Here is a 19,862-nt window from a genome sequence, read left to right as displayed (position 1 = left end):
GTAAATAAAGAAGCGGAGAAGTTACAAATATATATATATATATAATATGATATAATATAATATATACTATGTAATATATAATATATACTATATATATATATATATATATATATATATATATATATATATATATATACCTGCAGGGTTATTGCTAGGGCTTGGTGCCTGCACTACGAATCCACTGCTCCTGGAGGCCATTTTTTCCCCTTTTGTTGCCCTTGTTGTTTAACGTTGTTGTTATTATTGTTGTTGTTATTGCTGTTGTTGTTGTTGGATAGGACAGAGAGAAATTAAGAGAGGAGGGGACAACAGAGAGGGGGAGAGAAAGATAGACACCTGCAGACCTGCTTCACTGCTTGTGAAGCTACCCCCCTGCTGGTAGGGAGCTGGGAGCTCAAACCGGAATCTTTATGCTGGTCCTTATACTTGGCGCCATGTGTGCTTAACTGCCTTGCTATTGCCTGGCCCTTAAGAAAAAATATTTTAAGAAAATTCTAGGTACATATATTTTCACTGAATTCTTTCAGTATTGAATGAAGGAATAGCACCAAGTCCAAGCAAATTCTTTCAGAGAGTTTATTATCATAGAGGAAACACCAGTTTATTTCATCCCATCTATTTATGAACTACTATCCCAAAATATGATGGAAAATACAGAAAGTTTAAGAAAAACATAAAAGTGAGAACTACTGACTAGAATTCAGCATGAGAATAAGATAAAAATATCCCTTAACAAAACATTAGCAAATCAAATCTACTGATATGTAAAAAAGATAGTACTTCATGACCAAGTAGGGTTTACTTCCGAAATGCAAAGTTGGTTTAACGTTTGAAAAGTCAATAGTGTAATCTACTGCATTTACAAAAATCAAGAAGAAAATTATATCAAGTAGAAAAAACTTTTGACTCAAGTGACATCAGTTCAAGATAAAAATTCAGCAATTTAGAAATAAGAGGGATATCTCTCAATCTCATAAAGACTTAAAAAGCAATAAAATATACTTACCATATAAATATTGAACATTTTCTCATTAAGATTGGAAGGAAAGTGAAAATGTCTTCTTGCAATATTCCTGTTCAACAGTGCACTGAGATTGTAGCTATTGCAAAATAAATGCCAGATAAAATTCATAGAAGAAGCGAAGGAATACATAAAAGAATATATATTTTTGGGTGCCATGACTCATTTTTTAAAAAATGATCAAGGGGCTGGACTGTGGGACACCTGGTTGAGTGCACTTGTTACTATGTGCAAGGACCTGGTTCAAACCTGTGGTCCTCACCTGCAAGAGGAAGCTTCATGAGTGGTAAAATAGTGCTGCAGGCATCTTTCTTTCTTCCTCCCTCTATATATCTCCCTTTATTCTCAATTTATCATGGTCTCTATCCAAAATAAATAAACTTATTTTTAAAATGAAAATAATCAAGAAAGTATGATAGTGACAGAAAGGTTAACAAACTTTTCAGCAGAACAGAGAATAAAGTTCAAAAGTAGACTTAGTTGATAAACTGATTTTTGACAGAGGAACCAAAGCAATTCAGTAATAAAAAAAAAACTTCAACTAATGATGCTGTAACAGCTAGCAATTCATAAGGAATAAAAATGAAGACTTCTCAAGCTCTCACTATTTGCAGATGATATGATAGTATACATAGAAAAACCTAAAGAATCCAACAGAAAACTACTGGAAGTTATTAGGTAATATAGCAAGGTATCAGGCTACAAAATCAATGTACAAAAATCAGTGGCATTTCTTTATGCAAACACTAAATCTGAAGAAGAAGACATCCAGAAATCACTCCCATTTACTGTTTCAGCAAAATCAATCAAATACCTAGGAATAAAGTTGACCAAAGAAGTGAAAGACTTGTATGCTGAAAACTGTGAGTCGCTACTCAAGGAGATAGAAACTGATACCAAGAAATGGAAAGATATCCCATGCTCATGGATTGGAAGAATAAATATCATCAAAATGAACATTCGCCCCAGAGCCATATACAAATTTAATGCAATACCCATCAAAGTTCCACCAAGCTTCTTTAAGAGAATAGAACAAACACTACAATCATTTATCTGGAACATGAAAACACCTAGAATTGCCAAGACCATCTTGAGGAAAAGAAACAGAAATGGAGGCATCACACTCCCAGACCTTAAACTATGTTATAAAGCCATCTTCATCATCAAAACATCATGGTACTGGAACAAAAATAGGCACACAGACCAGTGGAACAGAATTGAAAGCCCAGAATTAAATCCCCACACTTATGGACATATAATCTTTGATAAGGGGGCCCAAAGGATTAAATGGAAAAAGGAGGCTCTCTTCAATAAATGGTGCTGGGAAAACTGGGTTGAAACATGCAGAAGAATGAAATTGAACCACTTTATCTCACCTGAAACAAAAATCAACTCCAAATGGATCAAAAACCTAGATGTCAGACCAGAAACAATCAAATACTTAGAGGAAAACATTGGTAAAACAGTTTCCCACCTACACCTCAAGGACATCTTTGATGAAACAAACCCAATTGCAAGGAAGACTAAAGCAGAAACAAACCAATCGGACTAAATCAAATTGAAAAGCTTCTGCACATCCAAAGAAACTATTAAACAAACAGAGAGACCCCTCACAGAATGGGAGAAGATCTTCACATGCCAGACATCAGACAAGAAACTAATCACCAAAATATATAAAGAGCTCAGCAAACTTAGCACCAAAAAAGCAAATGACCCCATCCAAAAATGGGCAGAGCAGATGAACAAAACATTCACTACAGAGGAGATCCAAAAGGCTAACAAACATGAAAAAGTGCTCGAGGTCACTGATTGTCAGAGAAATGCAAATTAAGACAACACTAAGAAACCACCTCACTCCTGTAAGAATGGCATACATCAAAAAGGACAGCAGCAACAAATGCTGGAGAGGTTGTGGGGACAGAGGAACCTTTTTACATTGCTGGTGGGAATGTAAATTGGTACAGCCTCTGTGGAGAGCAGTCTGGAAAACTCTCAGAAGGCTAGACATGGACCTTCCATATGATCCAGTAATTCCTCTCCTGGGGTTATACCCCAAGGACTCCATAACACCCAACCAAAAAGAGGTGTGTACTCCTATGTTCATAGCAGCACAATTCATAATAGCTAAAACCTGGAAGCAACCCAGGTGCCCAACAACATATGAGTGGCTGAGAAAGCTGTGGTATATATACACAATGGAATACTATGCAGCTATCAAGAACAATGAACCTACCTTCTCTGACCCATCTTGGACAGAGCTAGAAGGAATTATGTTAAGTGAACTAAGTCAGAAAGATAAAGATGAGTATGGGATGATCCCACTCATCAACAGAAGTTGAGTAAGAAGATCTGAAAGGGAAACTAAAAGCAGGACCTGACCAAATTGTAAGTAGGACACCAAAGTAAAAACCCAGTGGTGAGGGGTAGACATGCAGCTTCCTGGGACAGTGGGGGGTGGAAGTTGGTGGGAGGGATGGGTCACAGTCTTTTGTTGTTGGGGATGGTGTTTATGTACACTCCTAGTAAAATGTAGTCATATAAATCACTAGTTAATTAATACGAGAGGGGGAAAATTAATTGTATGTCTCAAAGTTTTTCAAAACACAAACTGAATCTTTTCAATATATAGGCTGTGTAACTGATATGCAGACTCTCTCAAAAGCCTAGACCAAGTAGATCAGAAGAAACCAATAGCACAGCTATATACAAGATACTGGGTACTGTACAGGAAACCCTAACAAAAGGACCTTTCAAAGTTAACCCAATTACCAAATAATGTGATGATAACATTAACTATCGATTGTCTTTTTGAACCCTAAGACAGCAGGAACCTCACATCTCCACTATAGAGCCTCTACTTCCCCCAGTCCTGGAACCCTTGAATAGGGCCCACTTTCCCGTATGCCTCTCCCAATCCATATCAAATAATATTGCATCCGCCGATCACAACCTAACCAACACAACGATTGCCACCTCAACATGCTTCATTTCAGACTGTGTCCAGAGACTTCACGTGTGGAATGACAACCCTTCAGCTTCATTACTCGAGTGAGACCTTTCCTTTCATAGTATACTCTAATTTTATCTCAGGTGGTTCACTTTCTAACAAAGTCCCAAAACCTAGATATACACCAGTTTCTGTGAGAGAGAGCATATGCTCACACGTATCCGTAAACTACTGCAAAATATATACCTGAAAGTAGAAGTACACTAGAGTTTGCAGTGAGTACCTCCCTAACACTTCTTCTCCACTATTCCAAGCTTTGGGTCCATGATTGCTCAACAATTTGTTTGGCTTCGCATGTTAACTCTCTTTTCAGTCACCAGGTTCCAGATGTCATCAGGAAGCTGGCCAGGCTTCCCTAGACTGAAGACCCCACCAATGTGTCCTAGAGCTCTGCTTCCCCAGAGACCCATCCTACTAGGGAAAGAGAGAGGCAGACTGGGAGTGTGGACCGACCAGTCAACGCCCATGTTCAGTGGGGAAGCAATTACAGAAGCCAGACCTTCCAGCTTCTGCAACCCACAATGACCCTGGGTCCATGCTCCCAGAGGGCTAGAGAATGGGAAAGCTATCAGGGGAGGGGGTGGGATATGGAGATTGGGTGGTGGGAATTGTGTGGAATTGTACCCCTCCTACCCTATGGTTTTGTTAATCCTTTCTTCAATAAAAAATTTAAAAAAAATTTAAAAAAATGAAGACTTCTTCTATTACTATTTCATATCCTGCATAAAACTATAAAGATTACAGTATAGAACATAGGTGAGTATCTTTAGGACTCAAGAGATTGGCCAGGTTTCTTAGATAGGTCTCATAAAAGAAAAATTAATAAGGTAGACTTTATTATTCAAATATTTTTGCTTATAAGTGGCTAAGAAAATAAGGAAATCATCTACATATGGAGAGAACATGTTAGTGAAATATACATACACCAAGGTGGTTTCCACAGACCAAATACAAACATACATATATATATATGTATATATATGTATATATATATTCAATAATTCAATAATAAAAAGAAAAGTCAGTGGAACAGAGAAAATAATTAGATATTTCACAAAAGAAGATACATATATGACAATGTTCCCATCTAAAGTGTTTGATATCATTAATATCAGAAAAATTAAAATCAAAGCTATAATTTGGTTCACCTATGTGTCCATCTGAAGATCTAAAATTAAAAGACTGGCAATCCTAAATGTTGTCAAGAATGTGAAGCCACTGGAACATTGTTGATGAGAGTTTGGAAAAATCTTAATTTGAAAAACAAATGTAAAACACACACATATGACTTAGAGATTCTACTCTCAGGTATTAAGAAAACTGAAAGTAACAATCCACCCAAAGATTTATATAACAATGTCCTAGAAGAATATCATTAATATTTGTAAAAACTGGAAAAAATTTAGGTGTCCATCAGTACTGAACTAGATGAACAATCTTTATGAATTAAAATATTACTCAGCAGTGCAAAGGAACAAATGATTGATAATTTAATATGAGAGAATCTCAGAATATTTTGGTATGTTAATAAAATCAGATACGTGAACTTATACTGTTCACTTCTATAAACATGTAGCTCTTAAAAAGTTAAAACTAGGGAGTCGGGCAGTAAAGCAGTGGGTTAAGCGCACGTGGTGCAAAGTGCAAGGACGGACGTTAAGGATCCCAGTTCAAGTCCCCAGCTCCTCACCCGCAAGGAGTCGCTTCACAGGTGGTGAAGCAAGTCTGCAGGTTTCTGTCTTTTTCTCCTCCTCTGTTTTCCCCTCCTCTCTCCATTTCTGTCTGTCCTAACAACAGCAACATCATTAACAATAACTACAACAACAATAAAAATATATATTTATTTTAAAACAGGTAAAACTAGTTAATGGTGAACAAAAGTCACAATAATGATTGAGTCTGGGTAAAAGGGGTCACACTGACAGGAGTTTGAGGGAATTTTCTGTGATGACACAATGTTTATATTTTAATGGGAGTTTGGGTGCATATGTATATTCAGTTTTAAAAATAGTTGCACATTTAAAGTGTATACCTTTCATTGTATGTACAGTTTATGATTAAAGAAAGAAAAGGCCTTCAGAGAAATGTTGAGCCTTGCTAATGTTATGCATTTTGAAATACATAATTTAATCTGGAGTGCATAAAATTGTGATGGCGACTGGATGGATAGATGGACTAATATTTGATAAGTCAAACAAAATGTTAACAATAGAGTCTATTATTAGCAAGTTATGACTAAAAACTTCTTTAAAAACATTTGTGTTACTCTCTGCCCTGATCCATCTTTCTAATCCTATTCCCAACTCTGACAGCGTCATCCCAGACAATACTTTCACCTGCATGTTAGCTGTCAGGCTTAGGCAACATTAATAAAAGCATGTGCCCCTTAGAATATGCCTAAATACACTTCATAGATTCTTCCAACATGAAAATTCAAACATTGCCTGCTATACTTTTACCTTTAGGTTCCTGATTATTAAACAATTTGTTCTGCTTTATATCTTACTGCTTTTCAGCCACCAAGTTCCAGATGCTTGGATCCACCTCAGTATTATATGTCAGGCTCAGGCAAAAACTAGTAAAGTCATGGACCCCTTGGATTATACCTAAAATTGACCTGATAGCTAGAGTTTTGGTGGTGGGAACTGTGTGGAACTCTACCTCTCTTATCCTATGGTCTTGTCAATATTTCCATTTTATAAATAAATAAATAAACGAGAGCGACAGAATATTGCTCAACTTTGGCATCTGGTGGTACTAAGGATAGAACCTGACACCCACCCCACTAGGGAAAGAGAGAGGCAGGCTGGGAGTATGGATCGACCTGTCAATGCTCATGTTCAGTGGGGAAGCAATTACAGAAGCCAGACCTTCCACCTTCTGCATCCCACAATGACCCTGAATCCATACTCTCAGTGGGATAAAGAATAGGAAAGCTACCAAGGGAGAGGATGGGATACGGAGCTCTGATGGTGGGAATTGTGTGGAGTTGTACCCCTCTTATCCTATGGTTTTGTCATATATATATATATATATCTCCTGACTTGCAAATCATGTGCTCAGCCACCAAGCTATCAATCTTCCTGACCTTGTTGAATATTTTTTTCATTAAGCTGTTGAGTATATTTTTAACAGATTATTTATTCCCTTTTGTTGCCCTTGTTGTTTTATTGTTGTAGTTATTCTTGTTGTCCTCATTGTTGGATAGGACAGAGAGAAATGGAGAGAGGAGGGGAAGACAGAGAGGGGGAGAGAAAGGTACACACCTGCAGACCTGCTTCACTGCTTGTGAAGCGACTCCCCTGCAGGTGGGGAGCCAGGGCTCAAACTAGGGTCCTTCTGCTGGTCCTTGCGCTTTGCGCCATGTGCACTTAACCAGCTGCAGCTCAACCCCCTCTGTTGAGTATTTTTATGATGAAGTGGTGTTGATTTTTTTTCATATATTTTTTTCCTTCATCTAGATGCTCATTTTTTTTTTCATCCTACTGATATGGTGGACTATATTAATTGATTCTTAAGTGCTAGCAAAAATATGTTTGTTGAATGTACCCTATGTTAATAGATTTTGAAATTTCATTGAGCCCACTAGGTTCCAAGGCTAGAGAGTTATAGGGATAGGGATGCTATTTCCTGTTTTTGGTGGAGGGATGTCCTGGTCTTTTCTAGCTCTTTCCCAGTTCTTTTTTCAGTGCTAACACAATGCCTTGCACGAGTCAAGTCCAAACGTACACCTCCAGTCAGGTAGACGTGTTTCGGGTTAATTAGGGGCTTCTGTCAATTTAGTTCATAGGCTATAATTACAAGCACCTAAGACCTGCAATTTCTGTTTTAATTAAAATAAACAATGTGGAGGGACTGACATCACACCAGGACAACTGGTGTGCAAGACATAGGTAATTACACCAAAAGCAGAGACTATTGCTGTGAAGTAGCCTGTTGGGATCCACAGTACAGCACTAGACCTGGTCATCTTACTGAATGCTAATTACCTGCTGCCAACTACAGCGAACATCAGGCAAGTTGGTTAGTTGTGGTGATGGCATTAGAACATGCTTCTTTCAAGTCGGAACTGGGCTGTGACTGATGTGTGCCGATTCACATATGTAATGTTCCTGTGAATGTATTTTTTTTGAATGTGTATTTTGAATGTATTTGCCTATAGCATGCTTCCATGTGTAAATACTATGGGAAAAAGATATTTTCATTTAAAAATTATTTATAAAAAGGAAACACAAAACCATAGGATAAGAGGGGTACAACTCCACACAGTTTCTACCACCAGAACTCCATATCCCATCCCCTCCCCTGGTAGCTTCCCTATTCTTTATCCCTCTGGGAGTGTGGATCTAGGGTCATTATGGGGTGCAGAAGGTGGAAGGTCTGGCTTCTATAATATATTTTCATTTTAATTGCTAGGTTTAGTAATCTTTTTTGGGAAGCAGTTAATTCTTGCTTACAAAAATAGTAGTTTATTTGGATAGGGTAGGGCATGCCTTAACTGCTCAGCTTTAGAAACCAGAGGAGTGAGGGATGGTGGTAGAGTAGGGTAAAGGAAAGTGGGAAGAGGGAAGCATGACTAAGAACATAGTGGGGAGTTAAAGTCAGAGGGGAACATGCTCTATGAAATGTGCCTTGTGTAAGGAATGGATACAGGGTCACTAGAATGAGTTATTGAATGCTTAATTTACAGCTGTTTTCACTGTGAGCTGCAAACTCACTCTGACACTTCAAGCCTTCAGTAAAGTCATAGTTTAATGAGTAAATTATTTGGGTTTTGTTTTGGATGAAAATTAAAGAAAGTTTTCATTATGTATTTGAATACAGAGGATCATTTTTTTGAGAAAGTGAATCCATAGTAACAAGGAAGCATAAGTGACAGAGGATTTTTAAGTCTAGAGAAATTTGTAGAAATCTTATTCTGGGAGTTGGACTTCCCACAGGCTAGAGAAGAGAATTCCATATTTATTTTAGAGGAGGAAAATCATATCATGACACTCTACTACTTAAAGTCTCCCAAATGGCTTCCATTACATTAGTTTATACTTTATCAACATGATAAAGTATAAACTTGGGCAAATGACTTATTTATAGTTAAAGATATCTGGTCCTAATCCACCAAATCTGTAAATATTACTTTTGAAATAGTCTTTGCAAATATGATTAAATTAAGGATCTTGTGATGGAGAGATTATCCTAGTGGGTTCTAAACATTAACACATGCATTATGGAAGAAGGATTTTACTGCATAAGAGAAGCAAAGGGATCACAGAGGCAGCGACTGACCTGGCTGCAGTCAAGGAAAGCTACCAGCAATCAGAAGCTGAAAGAAACAACGAGTGGGCCAGTCCCTAGAGACTCCCAAGAAGCACACCTTTGCTGACACCTTGGTATCTACTCAGTGAAACTCATTTTTTATGTACGATCCCTTGAACTGTGGGAAAATGTGTTTCTATTGTTTTAAAGCACCCAGTTTGAGAAACTAAACAGAGAGCATCACCAGACCTCTCAGGATCTGTGCACTGTCTTCTGCTGGCCACCTGTTGTTCAACAGATTTTCATCTTCACCCCTCCCTTCTGTTCATCAACACACACACCTCATACTATGGACATCCTTGATTTCTCCACTTAGAACACTTAATCTTCACCAACACTGAGAACTGTGGCATGCTGGGTCAATTTCCAGGTGAGGAAATGGTGGCCCTCAGAGCACTGCTAAGCTGTGCCTTCCCTGATGAGTCTTAGGCTGGCACCATACCCTCTTGTGTACTCTCCCTGGCTCAGGCTCTTTTTCAGGACATGCTGGGAAACCTCAACTCTCATTTTCGACTTCCCCAGGTGCTCTCAGAATTAGACCTTCTTGGGGCTTAAGTAAACACACACTTTGTGTAGGATGGCACTAGGTCAGAACATCATCTTCACTGTGAATGTGCTGTTTGACCTTTCTGAGCCTCAGTTCTCTCATGCAAAACATAGGACTTGAAAAAGAAAATGATCTTTAGGTTTTTTTTTTTTTTTTAGTGTCTTTAACATAATGATAGTGCCTATACTCTCTGTGGACAAATCCAGGTCTCTTTCCTCATGGAAGAACATGTTCATAGGTTGCTGAGACAGTAAGAGACCTGGAGTAGGTAGCTTTTACCTCTGGTCCTCTCCACACTGTCTACATTGTCTGAAGCCCCCTTTTCCACCAGGGTCCATGTCTGGCTCATGTTCCCAGGCTGAGAAAAACTCTCAGGGAACAGTTATGGTCTAAGTGGAAATAAATTGGCAGGACTTGGGACTGAGTATGTGGACAGACAGTGGCTTTGATTTGGAAGCAGCATTTATCTTCCACTCATGCTTAGTCTAGACCTCTAAGACTGGAGGAAGAACTGTTTACAAGTCCACCAATGTGGTGTGCATCATCAGCGAGTTTTGGATACCTTTCCTGGACCAATAGTGTGAAATCACATTCAGGGAGGGATACACATGAGTTTAGACTAGATAGATGCCCAAGTAAATAGACACATACATACTTGCAAATCTACCTGGGAGCTGTTACACTCAAAGTCAGTATCACACAGCCTGTGTGCTCACTCATACATGACATTCTAATTTCATTCTCCTTGTTATTTCAGAACCACAGTTTGCCTTTCTTTTCCCGTGAGTGGATGTTTTGGGAAAAAATAATGAGGAAAGTTAAGACTCAGAGCTATAAAGTTCCTTTATCAAATTCATGCAGCTTTCTCTCTTTCTTCTTTTTCCCAACTCCACTGCTCACTTGTGAAGCTTCTCCACTGCAAGTGGAGACTCCTCAAACCTGGGTCCTTGAGCAAGGTAACTTGTTGATTTTACTGGTTGTGTCACTGGCTGAGCCTCTACACAGTTTTCATACAACAGAATTAAGTCTTAAGCTCAAGATGCTTAATTATCTCCATTGAATTAGGTTTCCTCCCACCCAACCATGGCTGCACCTCCCCCCCCCCACCCCCACAGGAACACATACACACATTCATGAACAGACTTTCACTCATTTGTAATGGGACAGTTATTAACAGGGACTATACTCAGTTGCTAGCTTTGTCGTGTTTTAGTTATGCAACCATAAACAAGTTGCTTCACCTTTCTAAGAGTCAATATCCTTATCTATAAAATGAAGATAGTAATCACCTAATTTTCTTAGTTGCAGTTAAAGGAGAAAGTGAATACAAGGTTCCTGGCATCTTGTTTATTACAACAAATACCTCTTTTTTTATTATCTTCATTTATTGAATAGAGACAGTCAAAAATCAGAGGGAAGGGTGAGATAGAGAGGGAGAGAGAAAGAGAGAAACCTGCAGCATTGCTTCATCACTTGCAAAGCTTCCCCCTGCAGGTGGGGCCCAGGGACTCAAACCATGTGTGCAACCACTGGTCCCCAAATACTTCTTTTTATTTACTATGAGGGGATCCCACTACATCAAGTTTCTTTGCTTAGAATTTATTTACTTATTATTTATTTAGTCTTTTTCACTAGCACTAGGGTTATTACTGGGGCTCTATGCCTACACAATGCGCCTACTGTTCCTGGCAGTCATTCCCCCCTCCTTTATTTTTTCTTTGATTGGATAGAGAGAAATTGAGAAGGGAGGGGGATACAAAAAGAGAGACAAAAGACACCTGCGGTACTTGCCTCACTGCCTGTGAAGCTTGCAGGTGGAGAGGGGGGCTAGAACCCGGTTCCTTGCATGTGGTAATGTGTGTGCTTAAACACATAGCCACCCACCCGATCCCCTTTGCTCAGGATTTATCACAGGAATTTTGTTTCCAATGTAACTTAAAAGAAAAGGCAACAAACTATTCAACAGCCATTATTTTCAGAAAAAGGACTAAGAAAAGCCCTAGGACAGAGCCCTGTTGTGATAGTATTAAAATCCTTTACTTTTTTTTTTTTGGTGGAGGGAAGGGGTTGGTGCTTTTCTATCTATTTTCCTGGCTTATTGCAAGGTCTTGGGTCAGGGCAGTTCTGGAGAGATCAGCCCCATGGTACACAGGGGTGGTTACCTTGCAGTCACTTGGGACAGAAGGGCAGGTCCTTGCTCCTGTCATGCCAGGGATTTGCACAAGCTGCTACAGGCTCACAGAGGGCAGGAGACAGCAGTGAGCTAGACGCGTTTGTGGTTTGGCTGGGCAGGATGTCTCCCTTGCTGGGGCTGGGCTGTCTGTTCCCTCAGGCTCTCTGGATCTGAGGAACCTGAATTCACAGACTGGACAGCCTGTCCCCCGTCCTGTCCCGTATGCTTACCTCCAGTTCCTAGCTTCAGTGGAAGGATTTTCACTGTGACAGTTTGAACACCTTTATACCTGTGGCCACATGGGGGTTTATAATAACCCCTACCTCACTGGATTGTCATGAAGAAGAAATGAGATAAAGCATAAGACAGCAATTTAGGGGCACATATTAGGTGCCCTGCAAATGTACCAGCCATTAACCGTATTACTTTCTTCATCATTGTTGTCATCACTATCACTGTTGGACCATGGAGGCACCTAGCCAGGGATTAGATCCAGTCAGTTAATCATATGCTATCAGATAAAGTAATAGCCCTGTGATGCAAACTGGATTCAATTTTTATGTATTTTGTGTTTATATATTTGAGAGAGAGAAAGAGAGAGAGAGATAGAGATAGAGACATGAGAGTCCAGCGCACCAGTCAGCTCTGACATATCATAGGTGAGCCCTCAAGCATGCAAGTATTGTGCTCTAATGTGCTGAGATATCTCCAGGTTATGGTTGCAATAAAAAAAATTTCTTTTGGTTGAGAGGATTAATGGTTTACAGTCAAAAGTTTTCGAAGCTTTTTCCTTTCACCCTGGTTCAGAATCTCATAGTCTTGCTAAATGATTCTAATATCATCAGTTTTGATAACTGGACAAGTGATTCTACTTCTTTGAACCTCAATTTCCACAGCAGCTTGGTGAGGTGAATGCAGCAGTTCACTCACAGTGTAACTGAGAGGATAAGAAGGTCATGTAGTTTTCCTTGCATAGGGCCTAACCTGTAGTAGGTACTCGTAAGTGTCAGAAGCTAAGCCCTGTCTGCCTCTTGTGACTGTTAGCAGCAGAAAGAGCTAGGAAAGAGATAGTTTTGTCCTAAGCTCTATGTTAGTGGAAGCCTGGGTTCTGCCATAGCTGGTCTTAGACTGCATCTTGGTCTACAGGCTTCACTTTTTGATTAATCAGGTCCTGGTTTTCTTTGAAATTGTGGCAATTTTTCTTTCTCTTTTGTGAGCAATTCTCTTTACAGTCATATACCAATGCTGGTGCTTTTCCATAGTTGTAAGTTTTGCTGATGTCTCTTTTCATTTCGGAGCTACTTTCACTTGCAGTGCTCACTTGTCCTCTGTCCTTCCACCCTAGACCATCATCTGTAAATCATTGGCTGCCCTGAGCTTCCTTTTGAACTCAATTAAGTACCCAGTTATCTGTACTTGGCTATATTAGAGGAAATTCATAACAAAACTCTTAAACACCACTCACTGTCTTCTCTACTAACCTGCACCTTTTGTTTCTTGTATTTTTCTAATGTTGCTAACATCTAAAAAGTTGTCCTAAAACACCAGTTTGAAGGGACATATGCACCTCTATGTTCATAGCTGCACTATGGGCAATAACCAAAGAGTGAAAGTAGGCTAAATGTCCACCGACAGACAGATTGCTAAAGAAATTATGAGCTATATATTCCATGGAATACTACTCTGCAGTCAAAAAAGATGACATTGTGTCCTTTGGGACAAAATGGATGAGACTGGAGGTGATTGTGCTTAGCAAAGTAATTAAAGAGATGAAAAACAACCACCAAATGGCTTAATTCATATATGGAATCTAGAGATCTGATTTACATAAACTTGCCAAAAAGAAAAAAAAATCAAAACAAAATGAAAGCAAGCGAACTGTTTCTAAGACTTGTGAGAACTATGGTGGTTATCTTTGGGAGGTTGGGGATACAGAACTTTGGTGGTGAGTGTGGTGTGGAATTTATACACTGTAATTTCACAATCTTATAACCTACTATTGATAACAAATAAAAAATATTAAAATAAGAAATGGCTGGATCATTTGACAGTCTTTCCTCTCTCATATTACATTACTCACCACTCCCTCCTTTCTTTCTCTCTTCCTCTCTTCCCTTTATCTGCTAAATAAGTTTAAGTATCATACGAGTGTCTGTTTTGTATTAGTCATAATACTAGTTGTTGGGCCACTAGACCACCAAATCCATTTTTATATATACTCCTTACTGTCTGAGAATTGTATCATCCTTAATTCTCAGTTGAGAATGACAGAATACACACCTAAGAAAGGAAATCTGTTGGACAGCTCCCAGAAATGATGAGCAAGATGGAGAAACAGGTTTGAGGCCAAACATCTAAGAGTGTCCAAAACCACACTGTGAATCTGGCTTAAGAGAGACAGTTCCATGGACAAGGCCATGGATAATGCCGCCAACATGGAAGATGCCAGAAACCTGACTATTGCAAACTACTGACACTGCATGTGTGTAGGCTGTTTGACTTGGTCACCATGCTGCCCTGCACGTTGAAAGTTTTTGTTACTTCTTAAAAATATATTTTTACTTATTTTTTTTTAATGACAAAGAGAAAACTAGAGCAATATGCCAGAGCATTGCTTAGCACTGGCTGATGGTAGTGCTGGGGACTGAACCTGAGGCTTCTGAGCTTCAGACATGATAGTCTTTTGCATAACCATTATGTTCTCTCCCAGATCATTTTTTGTTCATTTAACAGTATTTTTAAAAATATTTATTTTATTTATTCCCTTTTGTTGCCCTTGTTCTATTGTTGTAGTTATTATTGTTGTCATCATTGTTGGATAGGACAGAGAGAAATAAAGAGAGGAGAGGAAGACAGAGAGGGGGAGAGTAAGACAGACACCTGCAGACCTGCTTCACCGCCTGTGAAGCGACTCCCCTGCAGTTGGGGAGCCAGGGGCTCGAACCGGGATCCTTCTGCCAGTCCTTGCGAGTGGTGCCACCTGTGCTTTACCCACTACGCTACCGCCCAACAGTATATATATATTATCTAAGTCTTTTGCTGTTTCTTTCTTTCTGTTTACATTAATAAAACTGCAAGTGAATTCTTCACATTGACTTTTTCCTTGCTGGGGTGTCAAATGATGAAGGCTAACTATGTGCCTCTATTTGTGCTCTGACTTCTACTTTGGTGGGAGGAACTTACGTTGTATTTTCCCTGCACTGCAAATAGCTGTTAGAAAGGTGATTGATAACTGCACTTAAACACAAATACACAGACATGTGCATACAGTGAGAGACTTCTAGTGTAAAATTCCATCTCACCCCCTCATCACAGCTTCAGTGACTGAAGCCCTCCTCATCTCATCATTTCTCACCCTCTCAGCCTGCTCAATCCAAAGTCTCATGGGTGAAGCCTTTTTATCTAAAACACTGTTCAGACATTGGTTAGTCTTACAGTGATTTAGCTGCCTAGTGGACCTTTCACAATGTGTCCTTTAGCTTCATGCTCTGAGAGCTAGAACAGTCATTGTATATCAGTATTTTTTGTTCTTTTGTCTTTACTGGAGCTTCATTGCTCTGGGACTAAATTTTCAAATAGAAAGAGAGGGGAGCTGGAAAAATAACTTCCTTGGTTTGTGCTTTGCTGCTTTGCCATGTGCGTAGCTCATATTTGAGTCTGGCTCACATAGCAAAGAGGAAACTTTTTATCTCTGTGTGTGTCTCTCTCTGCCTTTCTGTATCTTTCTATCTGATAGAGTTAAGAGAGAGAAGAAAGGGAATCGGGCGGTAGCACAGCAGGTTAAGCGCAGGTGGTGCAAAGCACAAGGACCGGCTTCATGATCCAGGTTCGAGCCCCCGGCTCCCCACCTGCAGGGGAGTCGCTTCACAGGTGGTGAAGCAGGTCTGCAGGTGTCTGTCTTTCTCTCCCCCTCTCTGTCTTTCCCTCCTCTCTCCATTTCTCTCTGTCCTATCCAACGACAATGACAGACGACGTCAATAACAACAACAACAAAACAACAAAGGCAACAAAAGAGAATAAATAAATATTAAAAAAAAGAGAGAGAGAAAGAGAGAGAGAGAGAGAGAGAGAGAGAGAGAGAGAGAGACCATGGTACTGAAGTTTCTTCCAGGGGCTGAGCTCCAATCTAGGTTGTGCACATGATAAAATAGGCACATTATTCAGATGAGCTATTTTGTCAAGCCTGATTGTCAGTCTTGATATTTTGAGACTTGCAACTCTTTTCATGGACATGCCATAATTTAGTGTTCCAGTGGAGGACAGGACAGATCCAATTTTGTCAGATAAGGACATATACAAGGCCTTATCTGTGACTGAGTTGGGGACAATTGAAGTGAAGGTTTTCCCAATATCTCTTTCTCAGGGTCTGAAATCTCACCACTAAGAGCCACATCTCTGGTTCAGTAGTTCTGTGTATTGGCTTAAAAATGACAGTGCAGTGGCCTGGGAAGTAGCCCAACTGGTAGAGCTCAGGACTCATGTGTCATTGGCTCTCCAGCTTCATATATACTGGAGGGCTACTCTGGCTTCTCGCTCCCTCTCTCAAATATTTTTATCTCATGTTAAATAAATATATATATTACAAATGGTAATACGAATTGAGAAGGGTCCCTCATGAAACTTCTAGAAAATTTATTTATTTGAAAGGATCAGGAGGAGAAAGGGAGGAGGTAGAGTGGGAGAAAGAGAGAAACCTGTAGCACTGCTTCATGGCTAGTGAAGCTCCCCTCCAACCCCCACAGGTGGGGACTAAGGCTTGAATCCAGGTCCTTGTACATTATAATGTGAATGCTCAACCAGGTGTGCTACCACCAGGCCCTGCCTCATGACACTCTTAAGACTTTGAAGAAAGAAGTAATTTTTGTCCTCCCTCCATTCATTCATTCATTTATTGAGAGAGTATGAGAGAAAAAAGAATCAGAGAATTACTCTCGCATATGTGGTGCTAGGGATTGAAATCAGAGCCTTTTACAGGCAAATTCAGAGCTCTGACCACTGAACAACCTCCTCCCCCTAGCTTTTCCCTCTTAGCCACTTATTAATTCTCTAGCTAGGTAACAGCTCAAAGACTATTTCCTCTGCCCTCACCCCTACTGCCTTCATGTTCTGTGTCCCCGGCGTGATACAATTTCACCTCACAGAAGTTCAGTGAGCCATGAGAGGAGGGGTGGGGTGAGGGATTAGGGGGAGAGCTAGTCATCTGGTGAGCATGGGCCACCAATCACAAGCAAAAGAGGATGAATAATTGTTTCAGTACCCAAGTCACGATGACCTGATGTGATCTCATCCTCCAGAACTGCAGGGTTGAGAGCAGGGAAGTTTCCAGAGAGACTCTCTCCTGGTGCTGACAATGGGGAAACATCTGTGGTGATAGGAAGTCGTGCATACAGGCTTTCCACTCTGCCAGGAGCGACCTGTCTCAGACTCAGTGGGTTGGGACAATCACTCTGGTCAGTCTGGGTTCTCCAGACCATCTCATCCTGCCTCTCCCACCTCTTGATCCAAGTTGACCAGCATGGAAATTGCTTTCATTACCTCAGTTCCACCCTGGGTAGGGCTTGGAGGGTTTTTTTTTTCTTTTTCTTTTTTTCTTTCTTTCTTTCTTTCTTTCTTTCTTTCTTTCTTTCTTTCTTTCTTTCTTTCTTCTTCTTCTTTTTTTTTTGTTACCAGGGGTCCCACGCTCATTGTGCTTTCTTTTATGGTCTCTGGCCTGCTGTGTAGTGCTTTTGACTTATGTTTGCTTTGCCTTGAACTCAACTTCTGCTTCAATTTCACTGCCCATTTCTCTGTGGGTGGAGGCCTGTGTTTACAAAGTCCCAGCTAGCTGCGATTCTGACACTCTCTCCATCCCATGGCAGGCTGTCCTAAAAGGTAGAGACATCTTCCACGTTCTAGTTCTACTCACATGATGCAACCTTGATTCTCCTAAGGGTAGACTTAGCACCTCTGCAAATAACAACAGTAGGACAATATCCTTTATGGCCATTTGTTGAGTGAGAATACTTCCATGCACAGAGTGGACTTCCTTTAGTTTTTAGAGGTAGTGTGGTCACTGGCTGAGCCTGTCTGAATTCTAACCCTAGGTTACTTATTAACAGTGAAACTGTGGCCAGGTTATTCTAAGTCCTTCCATGAACCTCCCTTTTCTCCCCTATGAAGCGGGGTTAATATCAATGCACAAATGTCAGATGGAGTTTAGAAGAGTAAATGAAGGGTCAGGTTGTTATACCATAGACAAGGACCCAGATTTAAGCCCTTACCAGCAGTGGAGAAACTTTATGAGGAGTGAAGCAGTGCTGCAGGTGTCTCTTTTTCTCTCCTTCTTTATCTCTCCCTTCCCTCTCAATCTCTTTCTATAAAATAAAGAGTAAATGAGATGATACATATAAAGAGAGCTTAATGCAATTTCTAGGACATAGTGATGACAAAACCAGTAATTCTATTTTTGCCTATTAAAATTATTTTGTTAATATTTAAGCTATTACCATTACATTATAAAATTTTTACTAAAGTCTTGAGCTCCTAGGAACATACTCAAAATAGATATCTGAGCCTCTTTCCATCCTAGGGACTCTGCTTTCATTGTCTCTATTCCTACCTCTTAGTCTCTGTTTATTAAATATTTTTCCTGTTTTATTTCTTATTGCCTTTCAGCCACTAAATTCCAGATGATAACATGACCCCTTCTGGACATCCTTAGGTAGATGACCTCTCCAACATGTCTCAGAACCTCATCTCTCCAGAGCCCTACATCACTAGGGACAGATAGAGACCAGCTGGGGGATGGCTTGACCAGCCAGTGCCAATGAAGAAGCAATTACAAAGCCAGAACTCCTGTACCCCACAAAGAATTTTGGTCCTTACTCCTGGAGAGGGATGTCAAGGGATAATGATAAGAGGGCTCTGAACCCCAGTTCCATTGGGACCTAGAACTTTTGTGACAAAGAATACTTGTTATTGCACCATCACTGAGAGGAAGAGATTCTGGAGAGCACTGGAAGAAGTCAGGTGCCGTTTGAAAAGGAAGGACAACCATGGGATGATTTCATTCAGAAGTGAAATGTAGAGAATTGAAATAATAAACTTTAAATAATAAAAAAAAGTAATCTACCCATAACTATGGGAGAACTATGGTTGGTGGGGAGAGGGTGCACAGAACTTTGGTGGTGCGAGTCAGATGGAATCATACCTCTGTTATCTTATAATCATTATTAAATCACTAAGAAAACATAAAAACTGAAAATAAAATGCATTCATTTTATTTGTTTGTTTATTTTATCTTTCAGGCAGTACAGACGATCTAACTTATAGTGATCCTGGGTCCGTACTCCCAGAAAGATAAAGAATAGGGAAGCTGTCAAGGGTGGCGAGTGGATACAGAGTTCTAGGGGTGGGGACTGTGTAGAAATGTACCCCTCTTATCCTATAGTCTTGTCAGTGTTTCCATTTTATAAATAAAAATTAAAATAAAAAATTCTAACTTAGGATTTCTCATGTGTGCTTGACCACTGAACCTCCACTGACACCCAATTATTTATTTATTTATTTTTAAATGAGAGAGTGACATAGAGATAGTGGCAGGGAAAGGCAGAGGGAGAGGGAGAGGTCGTATAAAGCCACCATACATGGAATTCTGCCTTGTTTTGTCTTTACTACTCTCACGCTGTGCTGGAGATACAACACAGAACCTGAGGTATGTAAGGCAGGATCTCTACTGCTGAGTAACCTCTGGAAGGCTGCACATATTTTAAGTGTCCAGTTCAGTGAATTCTGACAATCAATATACTCGTTAATGCCTACC

The 19,862-nt window shown here is 39.9% G+C and overlaps 1 long non-coding RNA gene across 2 annotated transcripts in view; it reads left to right on the top strand.

Annotated features, from left to right (window-relative positions):
* The window catches only part of LOC132538111 (uncharacterized), a 50,095-nt gene extending 30,645 nt beyond the window's left edge, over window positions 1–19,450 (top strand). For both annotated transcript variants that reach the window (XR_009549519.1, XR_009549520.1), the window contains 2 exons: window positions 10,797–10,844; window positions 18,716–19,450. This is a non-coding gene — a long non-coding RNA (uncharacterized LOC132538111). The remainder of the gene's footprint in view (window positions 1–10,796; window positions 10,845–18,715) is intronic.
* Window positions 19,451–19,862: the final 412 nt, after the last annotated feature.

The sequence above is a fragment of the Erinaceus europaeus genome, chromosome 1, assembly GCF_950295315.1.
Source record: "Erinaceus europaeus chromosome 1, mEriEur2.1, whole genome shotgun sequence".
In the NCBI taxonomy this organism is placed as follows: domain Eukaryota; kingdom Metazoa; phylum Chordata; class Mammalia; order Eulipotyphla; family Erinaceidae; genus Erinaceus; species Erinaceus europaeus.
Note: the sequence above shows the minus strand (reverse complement) of the source record. Positions and strands in the feature narration are given on the sequence as shown.